Source organism: Oncorhynchus clarkii, unplaced genomic scaffold (assembly GCF_045791955.1).
Source record: "Oncorhynchus clarkii lewisi isolate Uvic-CL-2024 unplaced genomic scaffold, UVic_Ocla_1.0 unplaced_contig_2050_pilon_pilon, whole genome shotgun sequence".
Taxonomy (NCBI): Eukaryota; Metazoa; Chordata; class Actinopteri; order Salmoniformes; family Salmonidae; genus Oncorhynchus; species Oncorhynchus clarkii.
In genome coordinates this window covers 211868-227198 of record NW_027257981.1, presented here as the reverse complement: position 1 = coordinate 227198, position 15331 = coordinate 211868, and the positions used below count along the sequence as shown (strand labels likewise).

The window sequence follows — 15331 nt, the reverse complement described above, 5'->3', positions numbered from 1 at the left end:
TGACTAGCTAGGGTAGGGATGACTGATGACTAGCTAGGGTAGGGATGGCGGAGGACTAGCTAGGGTAGGAGGAGGGATGACTAGCTAGGGTAGGGACAACTAGCCAGGGTAGGGACAACTTGCCAGGGTAGGGACGACTAGAAAGCCATTACAGTTGACTCTTTCTGGGTAAGTCTCTAAGAGAGTAAGTAGAGGAAGTGGACGACTAGCCAGGGTAGGGACAGCTAGCCAGGGTAGGGACGACTAGCAGCCATTGCAGTTGTCTTTCTGGGTACGTCTCTAAGAGCGTCTCTAAGAGAGTAAGTGGAGGAAGTGGATGACTAGCCAGGGTGGGGACGACTAGCCAGGGTGGGGACGACTAGCCAGGGTGGGGACGACTAGCCAGGGTGGGGACGACTAGCCAGGGTGGGGACGACTAACAACTAGCCAGGGTAGGGACGACTAGCCAGGTTAGGGACGACTAACGACTAGCCAGGGTGGAGACGACTAGCCAGGGTAGGGACGACTAGAGACTTACCCAGAAAGACGACTGACGACTAGCCAGGGTGGGGACGACTAGCCAGGGTGGGGACGACTAGCCAGGGATGGGACGACTAGAGACTTACCCAGAAAGACGACTGACGATTAGCCAGGGTGGGGACGACTAGCCAGGGTGGGGACGACTAGAGACTTACCCAGAAAGACGACTGACGATTAGCCAGGGTTGGGGCGACTAGCCAGGGTGGGGACAACTAGCCAGGGTGGGGACGACTAGCCAGGGTAGGGACGACTAGCCAGGGTAGGGACGACTAGCCAGGGTAGGGATGACTGACGACAATTACAGTTGAGTCTTTCTGGGTAAGTCTCTAAGAGCGTCTCTAAGAGGGTAAGTAGAGGAAGTGGATGACTAGCCAGGGTAGGGACGACTAGCCAGGGTGGGGACGACTAGCCAGGGTGGGGACGACTAGCCAGGGGGGCGACGACTGACGACTAGCCAGGGTGGGGACGACTAGCCAGGGTGGGGATGACTAGCCAGGGTGGGGATGACTAGCCAGGGTGGGGACGACTAGCCAGGGTGGGGACGACTAACGACTAGCCAGGGTAAGGACGACTAGCCAGGGTAGGGACGACTAGAGACTTACCCAGAAAGACAACTGACGACTAGCCAGGGTGGGGACGACTAGCCAGGGTGGGGACGACTAGCCAGGGTAGGGACGACTAGAGACTTACCCAGAAAGACGACTGACGATTAGCCAGGGTGGGGACGACTAGCCAGGGTGGGGACGACTAGCCAGGGTGGGGACGACTAGCCATGGTGGGGACGACTAGCCAGCGTGGGGACAACTAGCCAGCGTGGGGACAACTAGCCAGCGTGGGGACAACTAGCCAGGGTAGGGACGTCTAGCCAGGGTAGGGACGACTGACGACAATTACAGTTGAGTCTTTCTGGGTAAGTCTCTAAGAGCGTCTCTAAGAGGGTAAGTAGAGGAAGTGGATGACTAGCTAGGGTAGGGATGACGGATGACTAGCTAGGGTAGGGATGACGGATAACTAGCTAGGGTAGGGCTAACGGATGACTAGCTAGGGTAGGAGGAGGGATGACGGATGACTAGCTAGGGTAGGGATGACTGATGACTAGCTAGGGTAGGGATGGCGGAGGACTAGCTAGGGTAGGAGGAGGGATGACTAGCTAGGGTAGGGATGACTAGCTAGGGTAGGGATGACGGATGACTAGCTAGGGTAGGGATGACGGATGACTAGCTAGGGTAGGGATGACGGATGACTAGCTAGGGTAGGGATGACTAGCTAGGGTAGGGATGACTAGCTAGGGTAGGGATGACTAGCTAGGGTAGGGATGACTAGCTAGGGTAGGGAGGAGGGATGACTAGCTAGGGTAGGGATAACGGATGACTAGCTAGGGTAGGAGGAGGGATGACGGATGACTAGCTATGGTAGGGATGACTGATGACTAGCTAGGGTAGGGATGGCAGAGGACTAGCTAGGGTAGGGAGGAGGGATGACTAGCTAGGGTAGGGATGACGGATGACTAGCTAGGGTAGGGATGACGGATGACTAGCTAGGGTAGGGAGGGATGACTAGCTAGGGTAGGGATGACTGATGACTAGCTAGGGTAGGAGGAGGGATGACGGATGACTAGCTAGGGTAGGGAGGACGGATGACTAGCTAAGGTAGGTGTGACGGATGACTAGCTAGGGTATGGGTGACGGACGACTAGCTAGGGTAGGGATGACGGACGACTAGCTAGGGTAGGGATGACGGACGACTAGCTAGGGTAGGGATGACGGACGACTAGCTAGGGGTAGGGACGACGGACGACTGACTAGGGTAGGAAGGAGGAGTTACAGGGACCATTCTCATTCTACAAGAATGTGTGTGAAAATAGTGGAGGGGACGGGGGGATCAGTGTTTCCGCTGTGGTGCTGAGCCACTGCAAAACGATTGCCTACCATTGACTATAAAATATTGGTGCCTCGGTGCACTTTGAAGATGCTAGAACAGTCTCTTTGTCTCTGCAAACCAAATGAGTAATGACTCTACCTGACCACCCCATAGTACACCATTCTAAAATCTGCAGTTGTGTCACAAAAAAAACACAGATGTCTCAAGTTGAGGGAGTGTGTAATTGGCATGAATGTCCACCAGAGCTGTTGCCAGAGAGTTGAATGTTAATTTCTCTAGCACAAGCCACCTCCGTCGTTGTAGAGAATTTGCCAGTTGCTATTTTTCTTCTGCCCTTTATTGTCCCCAGCACAAGGTGCACCTGTGTAATGATCATGCTGATTGATCAGCTTCTTGATATGCCACACCTGTCAGATGCATGGATTGTCTTGGCAAAGACATGCTCATTAACGGGGATGTAAAACAATTTGTGCACAGAATTTGAGAGAAATAAGCCCTTTGAGCGTTATGTAACATTTCTGAGATCTTTTATTTCAGCTCATGAAACATGGGACCAACACTTTACACTCCAAAAAAAAAAGAAATTAAACATGTATTTTCTGTGACAGAAAACTGTAGTTGCACGTACATCAATCAATCAATTGTATTTATAAAGCCCTTCTTACATCAGCTGATATCTCAAAGTGTTGTACAGAAACCCAGCCTAAAACCCCAAAAAGCAAGCAAAAAACTCCCTAGAAAGTCCAAAACCTAGGAGGAAACCTAGAGAGGAACCAGGCTATGAGGGTTGGCCATTGACCACTGGTCAATACACGGTATAAAACGCGACCGATGTCAATACACGGTATAAAACTCGACCCCTGGTCAGTACACGGTATAAAACACGACCCCTGGTCAATACACGGTATAAAACGCGACCCCTGGTCAATACGCGGTATAAAACACGACCCCTGGTCAGTACACGGTATAAAACGTGACCCCTGGTCAGTACACGGTATAAAACGCGACCCCTGTCAATACACGGTATAAAACGCGACCCCTGGTCAGTACACGGTATAAAACGCGACCCCTGGTCAGTACACGGTATAAAACGCGACCCCTGGTCAGTACACGGTATAAAACGCGACCCCTGATCAATACACGGTATAAAACGCGACCCCTGTCAATACACGGTATAAAACACGACCCCCGGTCAATATGCGGTATAAAACGCGACCCCTGTCAATACACGGTATAAAACGCGACCCCTGGTCAGTACACGGTATAAAACGCGACCCCTGTCAATACGCGGTATAAAACGCAACCCCTGTTCAATACGCGGTATAAAACGCGACCCCTGGTCAGTACGCGGTATAAAACACGACCCCCGGTCAATACGCGGTATAAAACACGACCCCCGGTCAATACGCGGTATAAAACACGACCCCCGGTCAATACGCGGTATAAAACGCGACCCCTGTCAATACGCTGTATAAAACACGACCCCTGTCAATACGCGGTATAAAACACGACCCCTGGTCAATGCACGGTATAAAACGCAACCCCTGGTCAATACACGGTATAAAACGCGACCCCTGGTCAGTACACGGTATAAAACGCGACCCCTGGTCAGTACGCGGTATAAAACGCGACCCCTGTCAATACGCGGTATAAAACGCGACCCCTGGTCAATACACGGTATAAAACGCGACCCCTGGTCAGTACGCGGTATAAAACACGACCCCTGGTCGATACACAGCTGCACTCACCTGCAACCGCTTTCTCCGGGTATTTACAAATCAACACGTGACTGGCTCAACTGTCCTGGGGAACTACGGTACGCTTCATAATGTGACAGGTGAAATGCAGAATGTGATCTACTTTATCTCCTAATGTATTGCACAAGTTGACTGGAAGTTTTTACTTACAAACTACAAACATTCACCACTCTCTCCTGTATTTGGGAATCATCACTCTGCTTCCACTGGGCATTCCACTGATTTCAAAACGTGGTCAACTTCTTCCGTGATCAACACTGTTGATCGCCGTTTCTTCTGATGGAAGTGATTGGGAAGAATCTACACTGTCTGGTTCAGTGAGAAATGTTTTGACCTAAATAAGGGATTTCCACATCGTCTGATTCATTTTCAGAGTCTGCATGGCACGATCGTCCTCTAGAAAGTAGTTTGTCTCAATCTTTTCCAACTGATCTTTGTTGATAGCTCTATTTACTTCAAGGCAGCGATGCAACACTTTTTCAGTTCTTCATGGGATCTTAAAAAAAAGACAAAGTTGGGATTAGAAAGGATTATCTACACATACTGAGCGGCTCATGCTATAGACAGAAGTACGCTACATGGCAGACCAATCCAAACTCATCTCGCTATGTCAGCCAATCATGGCTAGCGGGAAGGTTCCTGTATTTTTCCATGGCTAAACCAACTAGGCTTATAATTTAACACTTGTATTTACAGATGGGGTCACGTTTGTTATTAAGGCGCATGAAAGTTAAAATGTTCCAGAAGGCATATCTGCCCATGTTGATAAAGAAATCATTCAAATACCTCTCCTGTGAAGTAGAGACGTGTGACATACACCTAGCTTCCTGAAACGGGTCAAATATACTGTTTAGGTTTTCTACTGACAGGTTTACGCCTTACTATGGAACGTTCCTTTCAGTTCCTTTGGCGCCTCATGATTGAGTATTGCTCTTTTCAAGTAGATGTGATTTTGCTGTGATCTGATAGAGGTGTCAGTGGGCTGACTGAACGCCCTGAAAGACTCTGGGTTGAGGTCAGTGATAAAGTAATCTACAGTACTACTGCCAAGAGATGAGCTATAGGTGTACCTACCATAGGAGTCCCCTTGAAGCCTACCATTGACTATGTACAGACCCAGCGTGTGACAGAGCTGCAGGAGTTGTGACCCATTTTTGTTGGTTGTTTTGTCGTAGTTGTGTCTAGGGGGGCTTATGTGGGAAGGAATGCTGTCACCTCCAGGTAGGTATTTGTCCCCCTGTGTGCTGAGGATGTCAGGTTCTTGTCCAGTTCTGGCATTTAGGTCTCCACAGACGGGTACATGTCCCTGGGCCTGGAAATGGTAGCTTCTCTATCCTGGAGGGGGAAATCAGTCTTCATTAACCTCTAGCGTCGAGCAATCCCGTATCCGGGAGCGTAATCATAGCCTCAAGCTCATTACCATAACGCAACGTTTCCTATTCATGAAAATTGCAAATGAAATGAAATAAATATATTCAAACACAAGCTTAGCCTTTTGTTAACAACACTGTCATCTCAGATTTTCAAAATATGCTTTTCAACCAAAGCTACACAAGCATTTGTGTAAGAGTATTGATAGCCTAGCATAGCATTAAGCCTGGCATTCAGCAGGCAACATTTTCACAAAAACAAGAAAAGCATTCAAATAAAATCATTTAAGAACTTCGGATGTTTTCAATGAGGAGACTCTCAGTTAGATAGCAAATGTTCATTTTTTCCAAAAAGATTGTGTAAGAGAAATAGCTCCGTTTTGTTCATCACGTTTGGCTAAGAAAAACACTGGAAAATGCAGTCACTTACAACGCCAAACTTTTTTCCAAATTAGCTCCATAATATCGACAGAAACATGGCAAACGTTGTTTAGAATCAGTCCTCAAGGTGTTTTTCACATATCTATTCGATAATCTATCAGTGGTGGCAGTTGGCTTCTCATCAGAAGAAAACGGAAAAATACTGCAGCTGGAGATTACGCAATAATTGCGACGGAGGACACCAAGCGACCACCTGGTAGATGTAGTCTTTTATGGTCAATCTTCCAATGATATGCCTACAAATACGTCACAATGCTGAAGACACCTTGTGGAAAATGTAAGCTGACTCCTAGCTCCTTCACAGCCATATAAGGAGTCATTGCCATGAGGCGGTTTCAAAAAATGCGGCACTTCCTGATTGGATTTTTATCTGTTTTTTTTCCTGTAACATCAGTTCTGTGGCACTCACAGACAATATCTTTGCAGTTTTGGAAACGTCAGAGTGTTTTCTTTCCAAAGCTGTCAATTATATGCATAGTCGAGCATCTTTTCGTGACAAAATATCTTGTTTAAAACGGGAACGTTTTTCATCCAAAAATTTAAATTGCGCCCCCTATTCTAGTGGGGGATATAGGTAGCATACAGGACATTTTTCTATGAGATCAGTTCCTTATTAATGTTCCTGTAATGTTCCTGTTTGGATTAATTTAATGGAGTGAGTTAGGTCTGCTCTATACCAAATGAGCACTGAGTCGCTTCCCTGTTTCACACCTGGTAGTTTGGTGGATGGGACTACCAGCTCTCTGTAACCTAGAGGGCAACCAGTGGGTCCATCTCCTCTATATCACCCACCTGGTAGGGTGGTGGATGGGACTACCAGCTCTCTGTAACCTAGAGGGCAACCAGTGGGTCCGTCTCCTCTATACCATGTTTGTTGTAGGATGTCAATGCCTGTATTTCCAATTTCTTTGAAGTCTGGGCTCCTGCTCTTTAGGTCTCAGACAGATGACCTCAGACCTTGTATATTCCAGGATGGGATTGGAAAACAAATATTTTACATAGTTTCCAGTGTTTGTGTGGTTTAGGACCATACCATTAGGTTTGAGCAGAGCATGCTGAGCATCTGATAGGGTTGGTTTGGGAGGGTGTCAACTGGTTGATTTGGGAGGGTGTCAGCTGGTTGGTTTGGGAGGGTGTCAGCTGGTTGGTTTGGGAGGGTGTCAGCTGGTCGGTTTGGGAGGGTGTCAGCTGGTCTGTTTGGGAGGGTGTCAGCTGGTCTGTTTGGGAGGGTGTCAGCTGGTCTGTTTGGGAGGGTGTCAGCTGGTCTGTTTGGGAGGGTGTCAGCTGGTCTGTTTGGGAGGGTGTCAGCTGGTCGGTTTGGGAGGGTGTCAGCTGGTCGGTTTGGGAGGGTGTCAGCTGGTCGGTTTGGGAGGGTGTCAGCTGGTCGGTTTGGGAGGGTGTCAGCTGGTCGGTTTGGGAGGGTGTCAGCTGGTCGGTTTGGGAGGGCGTTAACTCGCTCTGGCTCTCTGTGGCTCTCTTTCGCTGTTTCTACAGACTAAATAGATGGTGCTACTAGCCTCGGGTGTCTGTCTGGGGAGGGGTAAAGGACTAGTGATACTAGACGGTGCTACTAGCCTCGTGTCTGTCTGGGGAGGGGTACAGGACTGGTGATACTAGACGTTGCCACCAGTCCTTTACCCCTCCCCAGACAGACTAAACAAACACCACGGAGGCTCGTAGCACCGTCTAGTATCACCGTCTAGTATCGTAGCACCGTCTAGTAGACGGTGCTACGAGCCTCTGGTGTCTGTCTGGGGAGGGGTAAATGAGTAGTGATACTTTTAGCAGCTATCCAATTATACTGAACCTCACCTTTGACCAGAGAGCATAACATGTAGCCAGAACAATGGACCTTTATTGGCAACCTTCAGATTCTGTTGTCCTTATGAATTTTATGGTAATTATTATAATATCAATATTTGAATAGTATTTACCTCCAGGTGGATCTCTACAGATTCATATTAAGTTAGCTCTACAGTGGTCCCTCAATAATTCACATTAGAAATACCTTGGCAGTAGGCTAGTAGTTATCATTAGAAATAACTTGGCAGTAGTTGTCATTAGACACAGCTTGGCAGTAGTTGGCATAAGACACAGCTTGGCAGTAGTTGTCATTAGACACAGCTTGGCAGTAGTTGTCATTAGACACAGCTTGGCAGTAGTTGTCATTAGACACAGCTTGGCAGTAGTTGTCATTAGACACAGCTTGGCAGTAGTTGTCATTAGACACAGCTTGGCAGTAGTTGTCATTAGACACAGCTTGGCAGTACTTGTCATTAGACACAGCTTGGCAGTAGTTGTCATTAGAAACAGCTCGGCAGTAGTTGTCATTAGAAACAGCTTGGCAGTAGAATAGTAGTTGTCATTAGAAACAGCTTGGCAGTAGTTGTCATTAGACACAGCTTGGCAGTAGTTGTCATTAGAAACAGCTCGGCAGTAGTTGTCATTAGAAACAGCTTGGCAGTAGTTAGCATTAGAAACAGCTTGGCAGTAGTTGTCATTAGAAACAGCTTGGCAGTAGTTGTCATTAGAAACAACTTGGCAGTAGTTATCATTAGACACAGCTTGGCAGTAGTTGTCATTAGAAACAGCTTGGCAGTAGTTGTCATTAGACACAGCTTGGCAGTAGTTGTCATTAGACACAGCTCGGCAGTAGTTGTCATTAGACACAGCTCGGCAGTAGTTGTCATTAGAAACAGCTTGGCAGTAGAATAGTAGTTGTCATTAGAAACAGCTTGGCAGTAGTTGTCATTAGACACAGCTTGGCAGTAGTTGTCATTAGAAACAGCTTGGCAGTAGTTGTCATTAGAAACAGCTTGGCAGTAGAATAGTAGTTGTCATTAGAAACAGCTTGGCAGTAGAATAGTAGTTGTCATTAGAAACAGCTTGGCAGTAGTTGTCATTAGACACAGCTTGGCAGTAGAATAGTAGTTGTCATTAGAAACAGCTTGGCAGTAGTTAGCATTAGAAACAGCTTGGCAGTAGTTGTCATTAGAAACAGCTTGGCAGTAGTTGTCATTAGAAACAGCTTGGCAGTAGTTAGCATTAGACACAGCTTGGCAGTAGTTGTCATTAGACACAGCTTGGCAGTAGTTGTCATTAGACACAGCTTGGCAGTAGTTGTCATTAGAAACAGCTTGGCAGTAGTTAGCATTAGACACAGCTTGGCAGTAGTTAGCATTAGACACAGCTTGGCAGTAGTTAGCATTAGACACAGCTTGGCAGTAGTTGTCATTAGACAAAGCTTGGCAGTAGTTAGCATTAGACACAGCTTGGCAGTAGTTGTCATTAGACAAAGCTTGGCAGTAGTTGTCATTAGACACAGCTTGGCAGTAGTTGTCATTAGACACAGCTTGGCAGTAGTTGTCATTAGACACAGCTCGGCAGTAGTTGTCATTAGAAACAGCTTGGCAGTAGTTGTCATTAGAAACAGCTTGGCAGTAGTTGTCATTAGAAACAGCTTGGCAGTAGTTGTCATTAGACACAGCTTGGCAGTAGTTGTCATTAGACACAGCTTGGCAGTAGTTGTCATTAGAAACAGCTTGGCAGTAGTTGTCATTAGAAACAGCTTGGCAGTAGTTGTCATTAGAAACAGCTTGGCAGTAGAATAGTAGTTAGCATTAGACACAGCTTGGCAGTAGTTGTCATTAGACACAGCTCGGCAGTAGTTGTCATTAGACACAGCTTGGCAGTAGTTGTCATTAGACACAGCTTGGCAGTAGTTGTCATTAGACACAGCTTGGCAGTCGTTGTCATTAGACACAGCTTGGCAGTAGTTGTCATTAGACACAGCTTGGCAGTAGTTGTCATTAGACACAGCTTGGCAGTAGTTGTCATTAGACACAGCTTGGCAGTAGTTGTCATTAGACACAGCTCGGCAGTAGTTGTCATTAGACACAGCTCGGCAGTAGTTGTCATTAGACACAGCTTGGCAGTAGTTATCATTAGACACAGCTTGGCAGTAGTTATCATTAGACACAGCGTGGCAGTAGTTGTCATTAGAAACAGCTTGGCAGTAGTTGTCATTAGACACAGCTTGGCAGTAGTTGTCATTAGACACAGCTTGGCAGTAGTTGTCATTAGAAACAGCTTGGCAGTAGTTGTCATTAGAAACAGCTTGGCAGTAGTTGTCATTAGAAACAGCTTGGCAGTAGAATAGTAGTTAGCATTAGACACAGCTTGGCAGTAGTTGTCATTAGACACAGCTCGGCAGTAGTTGTCATTAGACACAGCTTGGCAGTAGTTGTCATTAGACACAGCTTGGCAGTAGTTGTCATTAGACACAGCTTGGCAGTAGTTGTCATTAGACACAGCTTGGCAGTAGTTTTCATTAGACACAGCTTGGCAGTAGTTGTCATTAGACACAGCTTGGCAGTAGTTGTCATTAGACACAGCTCGGCAGTAGTTGTCATTAGACACAGCTCGGCAGTAGTTGTCATTAGACACAGCTTGGCAGTAGTTATCATTAGACACAGCTTGGCAGTAGTTATCATTAGACACAGCGTGGCAGTAGTTGTCATTAGACACAGCTCGGCAGTAGTTGTCATTAGACACAGCTTGTCAGTAGTTGTCATTAGACACAGCTTGGCAGTAGTTGTCATTAGACACAGCTCGGCAGTAGTTGTCATTAGAAACAGCTCGGCAGTTGGCTCTTAAAGTAAAGATTGTTATCTGTAGCTGACTGACTGGTCTCCTCCATCTCTCTGATGTTGTCACATCACCATGTCTAGACGGATGCCCTTTATCCTCCTTTCCCTGGGCAGTACCCTTCTCCGCAGCATTATTTGGTGTGTTTGTGTTGGGTGGAGGGGGTGTGGGTACAGCCTGTGCCATCCCCCAGGCTTCATGACAGCAGCAGTGCTACTCTGACTGTGTGTGTGTGACAGTCTTGGTGTTGTGGAAGAGCCTGTTCCTGCCATCCCACTGCCTTGTCTGGTCCCCTGGCCCAGTCCCAAATGGTGTTCCTGACCCCTTCTGCCATGTCTGGTCCCCTGGCCCAATCCCAAATGGTGTTCCTGACCCCTTCTGCCATGTCTGGTCCCCTGGCCCAGTTCCAAATGGTGTTCCTGACCCCCTCTGCCATGTCTGGTCCCCTGGCCCAGTCCCAAATGCTGCATTACTTTGGACCAAAGCGTTTGGACCAGAGCCATGCCAGCCCACTGCCAGTATATATAGTGTACCACCCCTTCTCTGACCCCATCCTCACTCCTTCTCTCTCTCTACCTGGCCTCTGAGTGCTGTGCTGTAAGGCCTCTCTCTGCCTTCTCTCCCCTGATGTAGAGGTGACAGGTAGCATGACAGACTGTTTCCAGCAGGTAGAAAGTGATGACCTCAGGTGAGTTCCCACAGTCCAGGGAGATGACACAGCAGATAATGATATACAGAGAGAAACCAGCACCGTGCTGCCTGTCCCCAGAGGAACCAGTCAACCAGCTCACAGTTCACACTTCAACTAGACTCTGGAACACCTAGATCTCACGCCATTGTCCGAACTCTAGCGCAGGGGTTCTCAAGCTAGGAGTCACGGCCCCATGTGGGGTCACCTGATATGAAAATGGGGTCGTGGGAGAATTTTCAAAACCCTAAAAATAAATATAAATGATATTTTTATTAGTACCAGTCAACGTTTGGACACACCTACTCATGAAAGTATTTTTATTTTTACTATTTTCTACGTGAACTTTAAGTGCACGTTGTGATTTATTTTTACTATTTTCTACGTGAACTTTAAGTGCACGTTGTGATTTATTTTTACTATTTTCTACGTGAACTTTAAGTGCACGTTGTGATTTATTTTTACTATTTTCTACGTGAACTTTAAGTGCACGTTGTGATTTATTTTTATTTCTTTAACCATTCCTGAACCTGTGACTAGAAACAAGCTGCATAGGGGCAATACCAGAATAAATGATCTAGTGATTCTGTCTCTTCGAGGCAAAATCTACAGAGCTGCGATTGTTGTACGCCCCATATAAACTCAGCAAAAAATAAATGTCCTCTCACTGTCAACTGCATTTATTTTCAGAAAAGTTGACGTGTAAATATTTGTATGAACACAACAAGATTCAACAACTGAGACATAAACTGAACAAGTTCCACAGACATGTGACTAACAGAAATGGAATGTGTCCCTGAACAAAGGGGGGGTTCAAAATCAAAAGTAACAGTCAGTATCTGGTGTGGCCACCAGCTGCATTAAGTTTTGCAGTGGATCTCCTACTCATGGATTGTACCAGATTTGCTAGTTCTTGCTGTGAGATGTTACCCCACTCTTCCACCAAGGCACCTGCAAGTTCCCAGACATTTCTGGGTGCAATGGTCCTAGCCCTCAACTCACCAGGCGTGCTCAATGGGATTCAGATCCGGGCTCTTCGCTGGCCATGGCAGAACACTGACATTCCTGTCTTGCAGGAAATCACGCACATAACGAGCAGTATGGCTGGTGGCGTTGTCATGCTGGAGGGTCATGTCAGGATGAACCTGCAGGAAAGGTACCACATGAAGGTGTCTTCCCTGTAATGCACAGCGTTGAGATTGCCTGCAATGGCAACTAGCTCAGTCCGATGATGCTGTGACTCACCGCCCCAGACCATGACAGACCCTCCACCTCCAAATCGACCCCGCTCCGGAGTACAAGCCTCGGGTGTAACGCTTATTCCTTTGACGCTAATCACGAATCCGACCATCACCCCTGGTGAGACACCAAATCGTGTCTCGTTAGTGAAGAGCACTTTTTGCCTGTCCTGTCCTGTCTGGTCCAGTGACGACGGGTTTGTGCCCATAGGCAACGTTGTTGCTGGTGAGGACCTGCCTTACAACAGGCCTACAAGCCCTCAGTCCAGCCTCTCTCAGCCTATTACGGACAGTCTGAGCACTGATGGAGGGATTGTGCGTTCCTGGTGTAACTCGGGCAGTTGTTGTTGCCATCCTGTACCTGTCCCGCAGGTGTGATGTTCGGATGTACTGATCCTGTTCAGGTGTTGTTACACGTGGTCAGCCACTATGAAGACGATCAGCTGTCCATCCTGTCTCCTGGCCACAGCTGCAGTCCTCATGCTTCCACGCAGATGAGCAGGGATCCTGGGCATATTTTCTTTGGTGTTTTTCCAGAGTCAGTAGAAAGGGTTAGGGTTAGCCGGTGTAGTACGATTCGATCTTAGTCCTGTATTGACGCTTTGCCTGTTTGATGGTTCGTCGGGGGCGCAGCGGGATTTCTTATGAACTTCCGGGTTAGAGTCCTGCTCCTCGAAAGTGGCAGCTCTTGCCTCTAGCTCAGTGCGTCTGTTGCCTGTAATCCATGGCTTCTGGTTGGTGTATGTACATACGGTCACTGTGGGGACGACGTCATCGATGCACTTATTGATGAAGCCAATGACTGATATGGTGTGCTCCTCAATGCCATCAGAGGAATCCTGGAACATTATCCAGTCTGTGCTTGCAAAACAATCCTGTAGTGTAGCATCTGCTTCATCTGACCACTTTTTTATTGACCGAGTCACTGGTGCTTCCTGCTTTAATTTTTGCTTGTAAGCAGGAATCAGGAGGATATAATTATGGTCAGATTTGCCGACTGTAGGGCGAGGGAGAGCTTTGTTTGTGTCTCTGTGTGTGGAGTACAGGTGGTCTAGAGTTGTTTTACCTCTAGTTGCACATTTAACATGCTGATAGAAATTTGGTAAAACAGATTTAAGTTTCCCTGCATTAAAGTCCCCTGCCACTAGGAGTGCTGCCTGGATGAGCATTTTCCTGTTTGCTTAGTGTGGAATACAGCCCATTGAGTGCGGTCTTAGTGCCAGCATCGGTCTGTGGTGGTATGTAGACAACTATGAAAAATACCGATAGTGTGGTCTACAGCTTATCATGAGATAGTAGCACTCTACCTCAGGCGAGCAAAACCTCAGGACTTCCTTAGAAGGTAGCCCGATCTCCATCCTCTTTTTCTCCGTCTTCTCTTCACGCAAATGACAGGGATTTGGGCCTGCTCCCGGGAAAGCAGTATGACATTCACGTCAGGCTTGTCAAACTCGTTAAAGAAACCTCTCTGAGATATGTGGTACGCTAGCATCCCACCAAAAGCCGGTGACAATGCAAAGCGCCAAATTCAAATAAATTACTATAAAAATCAAACTTTCATGAAATCACACATGTAAGATACCAAATTAAAGCTACACTTGTTGTGAATCCAGCCAACATGTCCCATTTCAAAAAGGCTTTTTGGCGAAAGCAAACAATGCTATTATCTTAGGGTAGCACCTCCGTAAACAAAGAGAGAAAGCATATTTCAACCCTGCAGGCGCGACACAAAATGCAGAAATAAAAATATAAATCATGCCTTACCTTTGACAAGCTTCTTTTGTTGGTACTCCAATATGTCCCATAAACATCACAAATGGTCCTTTTGTTCGATTAATTCCGTCCATATATATCCAACATGTCCATTTATTTGGCGCGTTTGATCCAGAAAAACACCGGTTCCAACTTGCGCAACGTGACTACAAAATATCTCAAAAGTTACCTGTACTTTAGGTATTTTTTTACGTAAATAATCGATAAAATTGAAGACGGGATGATCTGTGTTCAATACAGGAGGAAAACAAACTATAGCTAGCTTTTTGGTCACGCTTCTCTATCTAACAGTACACTTGAAGTGACCCTCGTTTTGAACAGGGCTACTTCTTCATTACACAAAGGAAAAACCTCAACCAATTTCTAAAGACTGGTGACATCCAGTGGAAGCGGTAGGAACTGCAAGAAGGTCCCTAAGAAATCCGGATTCCCAAAGAAAACCCATTGAAAAGAGTGACCTCAAAAACAAAACAAAAATCTGAATGGTTTGTCCTCGGGGTTTCGCCTGCTAAATAAGTTCTGTTATATTCACAGACATGATTCAAACAGTTTTAGAAACTTCAGACTGTTTTCTATCCAAGTCTACTAATACTATGCATATCTTATCTTCTGGGGATGAGTAGCAGGCAGTTGAATTTGGGCATGCATTTAATCCGGACGTGAAAATACTGCCCCCTGTCACCAAGAAGTTAAAGCCCCTTGATGTACTTGTTGGATTTCAATTTCAATGGCCATAATAATAATAATAAATAGATATGGAGACAATGGGTAGCCTTGTTTTACTCCTCTTAAAATCTCAATACTTTCTGAGAAGAAACCATTATTTACTATTTTATATCTGGGGTTGCTGTACCTAACTTTAACCCATTGTATGAGATTCACCGAAATTAAACTAATCCAGGCATTTGTAAATACATTCTAGTCATACTTTATCAAACGCCTTTCAAAATCTGCTATGAAGACCAGGCCTTTTGTCTTTGATGTTTTAATGTTCAATTGTTTCAATGAATTACCTTA

At 46.4% G+C, this 15331-nt stretch overlaps 1 protein-coding gene across 1 annotated transcript in view; it reads left to right on the top strand.

Moving 5' to 3' along the window:
* LOC139394389 (insulin-like growth factor 1 receptor) overlaps positions 1-15331 on the top strand; it is a 109117-nt gene that overhangs the window by 14775 nt on the left and 79011 nt on the right. The gene's annotated exons all lie outside the window — the stretch shown is intronic.